The sequence below is a fragment of the Dendropsophus ebraccatus genome, chromosome 13 (genome assembly GCF_027789765.1).
Source record: "Dendropsophus ebraccatus isolate aDenEbr1 chromosome 13, aDenEbr1.pat, whole genome shotgun sequence".
NCBI classification, from domain to species: Eukaryota; Metazoa; Chordata; class Amphibia; order Anura; family Hylidae; genus Dendropsophus; species Dendropsophus ebraccatus.
The window spans coordinates 63,545,796-63,558,264 of record NC_091466.1 but is presented as its reverse complement, the minus strand read 5'-3'; the positions used below and the strand labels follow the sequence as shown (position 1 = coordinate 63,558,264).

At 45.3% G+C, this 12,469-nt stretch overlaps 1 protein-coding gene across 2 annotated transcripts in view; it reads right to left on the bottom strand.

Annotated features, from left to right (window-relative positions):
* The window catches only part of FRMD6 (FERM domain containing 6), a 102,614-nt gene that overhangs the window by 55,113 nt on the left and 35,032 nt on the right, over positions 1 to 12,469 (bottom strand). Inside the window, exon 2 of one of the 2 annotated variants that reach the window (XM_069950765.1) lies at positions 10,067 to 10,111. The exons of the other annotated variant lie outside the window; for it this stretch is intronic. The gene's annotated coding sequence lies outside the window, so the exon portion shown is untranslated. The remainder of the gene's footprint in view (positions 1 to 10,066; positions 10,112 to 12,469) is intronic. 2 annotated transcript variants of the gene reach the window in all.

Here is a 12,469-nt window from a genome sequence, read left to right as displayed (position 1 = left end):
CCCCCCTTTCCCCATTTTATAAATAAAAATATATAAATAAATAAACATATTTGGTATTGCCTCGTGCGTAATCGCCCGAACTATTAATGTATTTTATTCCTGATCTCGCACGGTAAGCGGCGTAAGTGCCAAAAAATTTCAAAGTGCAAAATTGTGCATTGTTGGTTGCATCAAATGCCAAAAAATTGTAGTAAAAAGTGATCAAACAAGATACCGATAGAAAGTAGAGATCATGCCGCAAAAAAATGACACCTCGCACAGTCCCATGGACCAAAGAATAAAAGTGTTATAAGCATGGTAATAGAGCGATTGTAAGAAAGATTTTATTTTTTTTTAAGTTTTAATTTTTTAAAAGCTATCAAATAAAATAAAAGTTACACAAGTTAAATATTGTTGTAATCGAACTAACTTGAGAAACATGTATAACAAGTCAGTTTTACCCATGGCCCAACAGTCATGACACCATATGCAAAGAGCATAAAGTTGCACCTAAGTTTCTTAAAGGGGTTTAGTGACTTAAACTTACTTGTCCCCTATCCACACAATCCGACCTCCATGAACCCGTGGGTCAATGAAATTGCTGGAGAAATACATAAAAACGTGAAGCCTTTGAAACTTTGAAGATGGTCCACGTGTTTAAAGGTTCGATTGGTAGGGGTTTTAGTGCTGAGACCTCTAACCATGGCTTGATCGCCACTCAATCTGCTGTACTCGGTGGTCATTGCAGGAGTATATAAAGCCCAATACTCACAACATAACAGATTAAGTGATGATCTGGCTATTGGTGGAGGTCTCGGTAAAACTTTTGACATGTCTGCATGACATGTCAACATTTCTTTAATGACAGTAAGGCCTCTCGCGCACATACACATATGCCTCGTAATGTGCGGTCTATAATTGAGGGTAGCCCACAGATGACACTGCATGCTGCCCACAGTCACAGGCTGCACAAGTCTATGCAGTCTGTATACACACAATACATAAACACACACTGGAAATGCAGATTACATATATACACAGATAATACACACACATGCACAATACACAGACTCACATATATGTAATACTTTACGTTCACAGATTTACCTTTTGTACAGCAGTCCCCACACTGGGGGAACTCCAGGAGCTGCAGACTTCTCAAAGTCTGTGCAGGCTGCAGCTCCATCCCCTCCCCTCCTCCTGTGACCCGACTGGCAGTAGCCAGCAACACATAGAGCAGAAGAAGGCCCTAAGAGGAGGAGGTGGGGGAGGGGCCTGGGGAAGAGGAGAGGAGATGAGAGAAGAGCTAGCTGCACTGCTGCTGCACACTACATGCGGCTGCCTATCATCCTGCTCACTCCGTGTCTCTATACAATTGAAGCCCCAGCTCACTATATAGAGGCAGTAAGTGACATGGGTGACAGAAGTCTGCAGCACTGCTGGGGGAATGTATGTCAGGCCTGGAGATCCTAAATACCCAGGCCCATCTCCTGCTCAGGGGCCCACCAGAGGGGAGGGCCCACTGGGCAATTCCCCGTTTTCCCGGAGGGCCAGTCCAAGCCAGGCTACAGTACTGTCCTGCCTAAGGGTGGTATTACACGGGCCGATTGGGGCCCGATAATACCTGTAAACGAGCAGCGATCTGCTAGATTGGCGCTCGTTTACTGGACCTATTACACGGCCCGATAATCGTTAAACAAGGGCTGCAGGGACATCGATGTTACCGATGTGCTTGCAGCCCTTGCTTTACTATATACAATACCTATCAACGTTTCAGGGCTGCTGCTGCGGTCTTCTTCTCCACGGGTCCAGCGCGCTCTAACTTCAGAGTGGCCTGTCAGTGGTGCGCGCGGTGCGCGGTCGGCGCCCAACGATAATAGGTCCAAACCTATATCAACGACCAGCAGATGATCGTTGCCATCGGCTGATCGTTTTATTTATTAAATGGAGCGATAATCGGCTGATTATCGTTTCGTGTAATAGTACTCTAAGCCACTGACTGGCTGACAAGTATGTCTGGCATCGTCCACTCACTGGGATGAGGGGCTTAACTATAGATGTATGGCAAGAAAAGGAAGGTATGGCTTCCCCGCTCCCCTCCCCACTGGCCCAACCACCATTTTTAAAATTGACTTACCGACTGGAAAACCCTTTATGGATGTAATGAAATATAGATGTTAAAAAAAAAAAAACAACAGATCCGGACAAAAATAGAAAAACAGAACATTTTTTTTTAAATCAAATCCATCGTCGTTCGCGTTCCATCATAGTTTCTGTAGTTTCAGTGAGAAGAATTGCGCCATATGCTGTACTGTTCACACCATCTAATCTGATGGAACTGCTAATGGTGGTGTGAACATCATCACCTTTACTGCAACTGAAGGGAAATCCCTAAGAAGTGACAATCTCGGCTCTGCTTCATCATTATCTTGGTATATCTGGGTGACAATCCTGTGGTCCATATTGATGTCACCCCACATTGATGGGTAAACGGGCAGCGTGACCTGAGCCCTCCTGTCCTGGTGGGATAAGATAGCGTGTAGAGGTAATAAATTCTGACTCCTCTGATCAAAGGACTTGGATGGTTGGGAACTTATACGAAAAAAATCTAGAGTAGGTTTCTATTTCCACCGCCAGGCAAAGAGCGGAGATCCTGAAAGATGAGACATCTCCGTTTATGTGACATGTATCTTATAATGAGTTACAGGCTGGAATATACTCCAGAGGTGCAATCATAATTCTGCAGGCATCGGAGCTGAAATCTCCCAACATCCCCTGCTTGTTCAGTGTCAGTACTTGCCCTTGTGATTTGCATTCTGAAAACAAAAACTATTGTCACAAAATGTCTTGTGTTGTCAGAGCTCAAGATGTGTGATGGCAAATTTGCTGACTGTTTCCAACTAGCATAATTGTGAATTGTTGTTTTGAGGTATTGTACAAGCTGTAACTCTAAAACCAGATAACACAACATGTGAACGCAGCCTTGGGAGAGGTGCATAACTACTATATATGCTGATCCCACAGATATACATAGAGAGCTGGGTAGGGAGGGGATCTGTGTTCTCTCAGGAGGCAAATGTCATCTTGTAGTTCTCAGGAAGTCAGCTGACCCAGGACCAGCTTCCTCTGACACATTAAACACTGAGATTTCTGGTGGGTCAGATTAGGTCACATGTTACAGTAATGAAAAGACGCAGTTGTGCTGGCATGAAACAGGTGGCACTATATGACTGGTGGTAGTGAGCGTGCATGACATATTTGCCTTTTTGCTTCTCCCATAGCTGCAGGTAAAGGACGAAACTGTCTATTTCTGGAGCTGTTATAATTGCAGAATACAACACCCATCATCCAGAGGTGTGTAACTCCCATCCATCTGCACGTTCTTCTTAGGTGAGCATCCAGCACAGTGATGGATCTATAATACAAATCGGGGCTCATTCTGAATGGCACTTTGATCTAATGTTTGAGATACATGTATCTGTACTGTGAAGACATTGCTGCATGATAGACATGACACATGGCGGTAAATATTTACTAGTAATGTCACTTCCTCTGGAACAGTATAAGGCCCCCAGCATATTATTGACCCCAGTATAAGGCCCCCAACATATTATAGACCCCAGTATCAGCCCCCAGCATATTATAGACCCCAGTATCAGGCCCCCAGCATATTATAGACCCCAGTATCAGGCCCCCAGCATATTATATATCCCAGTATCAGGCCCCCAGCAGGTTACAGACCCCAGTATCAGGCCCCCAGAATATTATAGACCCCAGTATCAGGCCCCCAGCATATAATAAATGCCAGTATTAGGCCCCCAGCATATTACAGACCCCAGTATCAGGCCCCCAGCATATTATAGATGCCAGTATTAGGCCCCCAGCATATTATAGACCCCAGTATCAGGACCCCAGCATTTTATAGACCCCAGTATCAGGCCCCCAGAATATTATAGACCCCAGTATCAGGCCCCAGCATATTATATACCCCAGTATTAGGCCACCAGCATATTACAGACCCCAGTATCAGGCCCCCAGCATATTATAGACCCCAGTATCAGGCCCCCAGCATATTATAGACCCCAGTATAAGGCCCCCAGCATGTTATAGACCCCAGTATCAGGCCTCCAGCATATTATAGATGCCAGTATCAACAACACAGGAATAACTCTCCATATACCAGCTTAGCAGACAATATCATACATGTTACAGATCTGGTAGGCTTGTTCAGCAAACAAGGTTAGATACATGGCTCAGCAGACTGTATCACAAATGACAAGCTTTCATGCACTGGTTCAGCAGCACAGTATCACATATTGAAGGCTTAGATATACCAGTTAAGCAGACAGTGTCACGCTTAATACAGTTTAATATAAGCTTAGATGACAATATCCAACATGACAGGCTTAGATACATCAATTCATTGTTAACTGTTTCAGCCGTGGGATACTAAGCAATGCTCACCATTATATAGCATACAATTAAATCCTTATAAAACTCTTTCGTTAATTGGACCTACAGGCTGAAATATTTCCTGGAAATCTGAATAATTTAGGTCTGGCAGATCCCATTGCTAAATTCACTTCCAGGTTCTCATTACACTAAGAATCCTGAATCACAGATGACGGTCCCGTATGTTCAGTAAATACAATGTAACGGTGCCAGGTGGCTGCACCACCGCAAACGTCAGGCGGCGGCGGTGGTGAGGAGGGTCTGGGTTATGTCACTGAGTTAAGTCATGGCTTTAGATAAATAATAGAGAGGCCGGGAGATCATGTATATATGGGGAATATTACATGAGCACAGGACAACAGGGCAAACCATGCTTTATAGAGTGGCAATGCTGCATCATAGTTCAGGAGTCACTTTTAAACTAGACAGTAACTTTTTTTTTTTCTTTTACACTATTTGACTCATTGTTTATTGTATTATGCCTGTCTATGTATAATAAATAGGCATCCTAATAAATCCTGACCCTGGCAATTCCTAGCAGGTGTATACACATAGCAGAGTAAGAGGCTTTCTTTAAAGTAGTATTCCAAATAATATTTCAAATCAACTCCAATTGGTATTCCAAGTAATATTTCAAATCAACTGGTGTCAGGAAGTTATAAAGATTTGTAATTTACTTCTATTTAAAATTCTCCTGTCTTACAGCACTTATCAGCACTTATCAGCTGCTGTATGTCCTGCAGGAAGTGGTGTATTCTTTCTAGTGCTCTCTGCTGCCACCTCTGTCCATGACAGGAACTGTCCAGAGCAGCAGCAAATCCCTAGAGGAAACCTCTCCTACTCTGGACAGTTCCTGACATGGACAGAGGTTGCAGCAGAGAGCACTGTGTCAGACTGGAAAGAATACACCACTTCCTGCAGGACAGACAGCAGCTGATAAGTACTGGAAGACTGGAGATTTTTAAATAGAAGCAACCTACAAATCTATATACTGTAACTTTCTCACACCAGTTGATATAAAGAGGTAACAGAGAAGTTTCCCCTCTTCTGTCTATCCACTTATATGCCATTGTTGTTACTGACTGCGGCATCTGAGGGGTAACATTACCAGGATTGGAGTTATCTCTGATTCCAGCCTTTGCAGCAGGGTGTAATCTATTCATCTAGACTTGAGTATATAGGTATACACTACTTTGGTATGATAACACATATAGGTTGTGCTGCTTTACATGTAGTGTGTTCTACATTTACCTCCTCACTTCTGAGAAGTCGCCCTTTAGGATGCCCATTGAATATAATGACCCGAGGGGTCAGATATGTTTTGCTGCCATCATATTAGAACTGAATATTTGTGTTTCCTTCTTTCATATCTGAAATCGCTTGAGGACGGATCCTCTCAGCCACGTTCTCTCCGGCTCCAGATAATCAAAACATATATAGTTTCTCTCTGCTTAGAAGACGAGCCAAGTGTGCTGGGAAGCATGGCGGCTCTGGAAAATAGGAATGATATCACAATGACAGCCGTTCTGTATGGTGGCCAAACCATCAGAAACTAGAGCAAACAACTGCGCAGAGGGAACAGGCGCAAGAAATGGAGGAGCGCCATTCTCCTGAAATCTCTGCGTCACTAAATACTTGTATTACATTTGTAATAACCATATTGGAGCATCTTCCCTCAGAACTCCTCAGGATTTCCTCTTTTTATTCCTTCTGGAAATATACAAATAAATTGCCAACTGGGTGTCACCATTCTCCTTGTCAATAGGGTGTGTACCTTTATCTATTATTGGACAGTATAAGGCCGTGTTCACACTATGTGAAACACCAGCCATACTATGTGAAAATCATCCCGGCTGGTACTGTGCCTGCATCCCAATTCACAATAGCCGACAATGGAGAGTGCGGTCGGAGCCGCACTCTCCATTGTGTGACATGTCAGGTTTGTGCCGCCACTATTCAATAAATTTCGGTGGTCCGTTGCTAGTACGCGCTCACGGCCGCGCGCCTTTCCGTTGGCTCCATAGACACCATTCTATAGGCGGGAGGATTCCGCTTCCCGCCAAAAGAATTGACATGTCAATTCTTTTGGCGGAATGCGGAATTCGCCCGTGCATAGAATGGTGTCTATGGCACGGGCGGAGAGGCATGGCACGGCCGTGAGTGCGTACTAGCAATGGAATACGCCGTAATTTACCCGTGTGGATTCAGTTGTCTGAACCCACCCTCTCATGGAATGAGATGGGGAGGAAAGGCTCACAATCCGGATTGTATCGTATCCTAAATAGTTATTTGTGGGTAAAGGGGTCAATGCAGTGTTGAAATGGGGTATCTGGGGCGCACCAGAGAAAATTATCCTGGGGGGCCCACCAATAAAGAACCAGTAAGAAATGACATGTCAGTCAGTGTTACTGCAGGTTCTGAGCTGGGGGCCCACCGGAATATCCTCTGGGGGGCCAGTTCGACACTGGGTCCATGATCCAGCGGGCCTGGGGCAGGATCAGGGATGACATAGCTGTGTGTGTACATCGATGCGTATTTCAAGTAATGCCCCCTGACTTCACTATAAACACCCAGCGCACAGCCACCTCTCTATTTAGCCGCTTTACATCGCACCTCTATATCTCACCCCAGTGAGTCACTAAAGTAAACTGCATCTGCGCTAAATATATCCTCCTGCCGCCGCCACATTCGCTATCGTACTTTCTTGTTTAAACACTTCTTCTTAGAAGGGTTTTCTTTTTATAACACACCTTGGATAACAGAACAAAGTCCCTCGCTCCGGATAGGAAGTCACGCATTCCCGTAATAGTTCATCTGAATTAAACACGATCATTTCAGACTGTCAAATAAAGATGACGACTGCCAAGGTTTAAAGGGGTTGCGCAGGATTAGTAAAACATAGCTGCTTTTTTTCAAACACAGTGCCACACCTGTCCTCAGGTTGTGTGTGGTATTGCAACTTTGCACCATTTATTTTAGAGGAGCTCAGCTTTGGCCCTCAGGGCATGATGCGAGTTGTGGTTTTGCACCAGCTGGAGCGACACAGGTTGCTAACCATCGGATAGGGGATTGGTGCGGGTCCAGCCTATAGGACTCCAGGCCAATCACAAAAATATAGGTAAACTGCCCCTGACTAAATGGAGCTCCAGACGTGACCTCAACTGTTTTATGGCTTCATACGGCTTGTTTGGAGCTGCAGGGCTGGGACAAGGTTTCAGAATACAGCCACCATGTTTAGCGGATAAAGTAAAGAAAAGCACCATAGGTCATCCACCTCCTCTGCCTATCCATGGCCCCGCCCCTGCGGAGCCAGATGAGAGCTCCCATAGACTTCTATATAACCCTATAGCATAACTTGCATGGCAGGATATCCTTGCAATACATATGGAGACACAACGTGACAGCTCACAGAGGTCGCTTTGCTGCCATATAACCTCATGCCCCTACTCTTACATTGGCTCAGAATAGTTTTTTGAAAATAGAAAAAAATCCCAGGGACAGAGAGCCGCCGGGCACTGAGACATGACATGTTCGGTTATAATAAGGAGGATCCTAACACGCCAGGGATACTGTGGATGCCAGTCCCCGGCAGCTCGATAACACATTCCATAGCCGGCGTGAGGACATTGTGGGCAGCAGATTCTGTGATGTCAGCGCTGACCTCATTAACTGCATGCCTCATAACATGTAATTGCTGACAATACCCAAAGATTTAATTAAAAGTAATTGCGGCTTAAGAGATTACTGCTTACTGCCCGGCCTGGCCTAATGGAGACACATAGCTGTCCACATAGATTACACACGTCTGTGGTGTAAATACCGCTCTGACTAATCAATGCTCCTGTTTTATCGTTCAAAAATCTCTATTTTCCCAGATGCCTCTTTTTTTTTATCTCCCCTCCCCCCTTTAAATTATGTAGCACAACAGATATGGGAAAGGTGGGGAGTATCAAGGACTAACTATATCACAGGTGTCAAACTTGTAGCCCTCCAGCTGTTGCAGAACTACAATTCCCATCATGCCTGGACAGCCAAAGCTAAAGCTTTGGCTGTCCAGGCATGATGGGAATTGTAGTTTTGTAACAGCTGGAGGAGTTGCAACCTGATCAAATTCGACTGTAGTGTCCCAGTACCTGTGTTCCAGTTACCAGCCATCAAATGTTGTCATATGGCTGTGAACATCCCTTCTCTAACCCGTATGGGATGATGAAACTTTTCTAGTGAATCTGTCTTTGGATAACATTTCAATAAACATTGGTGTAATGTTCAAAGGAGAAGTCTGGAAAAATTTATTATTTGCAAGCATAATAAAGAAGCACTCCTTTCCCTGTGCCCCTGAATGCTGCATCACAGACTCCAGGATTCCCAATGGAACTCCCCCCGAGTTCCGATGTTGTCACGACTCGGGGGAAAGTGCTTGATCCGACTGACCGCTCAGCCGATCAGCGACTACAGGGGTGTCCCGCCCCAGTCACTGATTGGTTGGTTGAGCAATCTATCATCCGAGTAGTGATGTTGCTCGAACTGGAGAAATCCGAGCCCAGGGGAAGAAGTCCGGGCGTGTTTATTATGTTCCTCACTGTACCTCTCTGCTTGAAAATTTTATTTACCCCGGACTTCTCCTTTAATATTCAGATATGCCATGTAAGGAGGAATGATGCCTTGGTCGCACCATACATTTTTCCCAGCTAAGTTTTCTGCTACTCTCATCCCACTAATTCTTGTGTATAGTTATAACAATATAAAAAAAATCCCTGCAAATTGTATACAGCACAGGTCTCCAAGATGTTGAAACTATAGCTCCCAGTATACACTGACAGACAAAAGCTCTTAGGGTATGCTGGGAGATGTAGTTCTACAACAGCTGGTCAGAGCCATAGGTTGGCGACCACTGCTCATAGTAAGTATAATGGACAATTACCTATTCATGAGGTGAGCAGCCTATGGGCTAGCAGGGGTTTTCTCTATATACATTCATATAACTTACGATTAGAGATGAGCGAACCGGGTTCGGGTTCGAGTCGATCCGAACCCGAACGTTCGGTATTTGATTAGCGGGGGCTGCTGAACTTGCATAAAGCTCTAAGGTTGTCTGGAAAACATGGATATAGCCAATGACTATATCCATGTTTTCCACATAGCCTTAGGGCTTTATCCAAGTTCAGCAGCCACCGCTAATCAAATGCTGAAAGTTCGGGTTCGGATGGACTCGAGCATGCTCCAGGTTCGCTCATCTCTACTTACGATCCCTCTTTGCTAGGATGATCTTGTGCAGAACTGAGATGCTACACGTATATGTAAGACATGACCGCCAAGATATCTCTTAGAGCTTTGACAATTGACACATAGGAGAGGCTGAAGACGTGTGAGCGGCTGTAGAGTGCACCAGATGTAAAGACTACTCATCTTTGATATGTGATCTGCAGCCTCACATGCTAAATCAAAGCCATTAATAATTTATCTGGTACAGGAGGCTTGGGTTTCATCATCAGTCACACAGACGTGCGGCATATTAATAAGAGGGATACAGTGCCGAATCCTTAGAGAAGCCAACAGTAAAGAAAGTTCTTGTGTTAGGAAAAGCGTGAATAATGTGGCTATGGGGGCATTTAGTGCAATAGGTCAGGTCACTTACAATGGGTACAGATGGCGACTCCCACAGATGGTAGGGCACTTTGATCTGTAAAGTCCAACACATGAAAGACAGAAATGAAAGTAAATCACAATCATGATATTTTGGATAAATTTGACAAAAAAAGACAGCTTACTGCACACTGTTTGATTATTGAGCTTAGTTTATAAGATGTATGCAGTAAACCCCTGAGGTCCCCCTAGTGGTGGCTGCAGGTAGCTAGAATGTTATCTGTCAAGCCTTTGTTTTTGCATTTAATTTGGAGGGTTGTAGTATGAAACGGATTCCTGTAAGGATCTAGCTTGAAATTTAGGGCCTGTCCACACTGAGAAAAAGTGGTGGAATTCTGCTTGAAATTCCGCCTCTTTTCCTCATTGTGAATGGGCCCTTATTTTTTAAATGGGACCTGTCATGTTGATCAAGAAAACTGATCTGTGATGTTAGGGGCCTGTTCTTTCAGCGGAGAGCGGAGGCGCACAAGAAATCCCATTGAAACAATGGTGCTGGCTCCACTTGAAATTCTGCCTCTTTTCCTCAGTGTGAACGGGCCCTTAAAGAGCAATGGGGAGCTGTGTAAATTGATGTATGGATGTGTGGAAAAAAAACATACAGAGTAATTATTCATTGAAATCTCTGCTGATGCTAGGCTTAGGAGTCCAGTGGGTGGTCCTAATCAGTGACACCACCAACTGGACTCCTAAGCACTAAATCTTTTCCCACAAAACTATATATCAATCTGCTCACCTTTTCCTGGTTGATGACTTATTGCTGGTAGATGAAACCGTATTTTCATGAAAATGGGTTCCTTCCCTAAAGTCGCTGCCATGCCTCCCATCCTCCTTATCCTTTCACCCCCTACTCCTTTAGATCTGCTGGAGCTAACAACCACACAGCCACTATTTCTCAATTCTTCAAGCGTGTGGCTCCTGTGTCCCCAGAAAGCTCCGTAGTGTCCTGGCCTGACCCTCTTATTGCCCTTTGGGGTACTTGACCAATTAGAAGAGGTCAGGTCAGCCATTCCCAAATTCTCTTGGTCTCTAACATAATTGACAGCTATAATATCTATGTGTATCCAGAGCTGAAATCCTTTTAAATTGAGCTTCATACCCCCATCCTGTTATCTGTAAAAGGTGACTATATGACATTTATCACCAATTTTTAGGATTTGTAAATCCCATGTAATTAGATGGAGACAGCTCGTCTTGGACATAAGTTTCAGTTCTGGATAAATTCCTGCGAAGCGTGTTATTCATTACAGCGAAATAAAACCCCTTCCTGCTTTTCTCCTGCGTCTCGGCCTCTTCCAGATGTTTAGTCTGCATTTCCGAACCAGATGCACTTCCCAGAAAAAACAACAGGCACCAGGAGGATAAGAATCTAATCTGTGAGGGGCCGGGACCCGCTGTATATCTGGGCCTCTGACGTAGTCCTGTGACAGGATATACACAGATACTGCACTTATACCCGTCTGCCATGCAACTGGTGGTGGAGGTCACATATAGACGCACTCTATTCCCACCAAAAATTAAAGGGGTTGTCCAGGATTAGAAAAACAGGTCTGCTTCCTCCAGAAATAGCACCACCCTGATCCTCAGGTTGTGTGTTGCAGGGGCAGACACAGACTGCCGAGGGCCCAGGGCCGGCGTCAGCACCAGGCATACTCGGGCAAGTGCCGGGGCCCACAGTGCCTCAAGGGGCCCCCGGCACTTGCCCACACCATCTCTTCCCCTCTCACTGCGCGCGCACACACTGACACACATTGCACTGTGTGCAGGTGGTGCTGTGCTGTGAGCGCACACATCATTACCTGTGGCTGTGGGGGGAGGGGGGATGAGCCGGGCGCAGGGATGAGGGGGGCGCTGGTGAGCCACTGAAAGCATATTGTGGCTTTTCCAGGCCTCAGTCTCTCAGCGTCGGACCAGAGGAGAGGGGGGCGGGGCTCACTGCACGGCAGCCTGTAGAGGCCAAACAGCAGGTCAGGGCCCAGCTGCCTGTGCTGCCTGCCCCCTCCTTCAGCTGTATTCCTGGGTCTCCTGACCTCCACAGCGGCCCAGGGCAGAGGGAGAACATGTGACAAGTGACAGGACTGCTGCCTGACAGATCCATACAGAGGTGAGTGTATGCTGTGATTGGGTATACATGCATATGTGTGTAAGTCTGTATGCAGAGGCAGGTGTGTGTGTGTGTGTCTGTCTGTCTGTGTGTGCTGGGAGTAGGAAGGTTTTAGGGTCATCTCTGGATTATCTGCTACAGTGGATTTATTGCAGATTTCCCCCTTTACTTTCCATGGGGGATTCACAATATGCAATAAATCCACTGTGTTATATTACAATTTTTTCTGTTAAAATGTTTTGCAGGACTTTGTAGGGTAGCAACTTCTGCACCTGCATATCTATCTCTCCATTT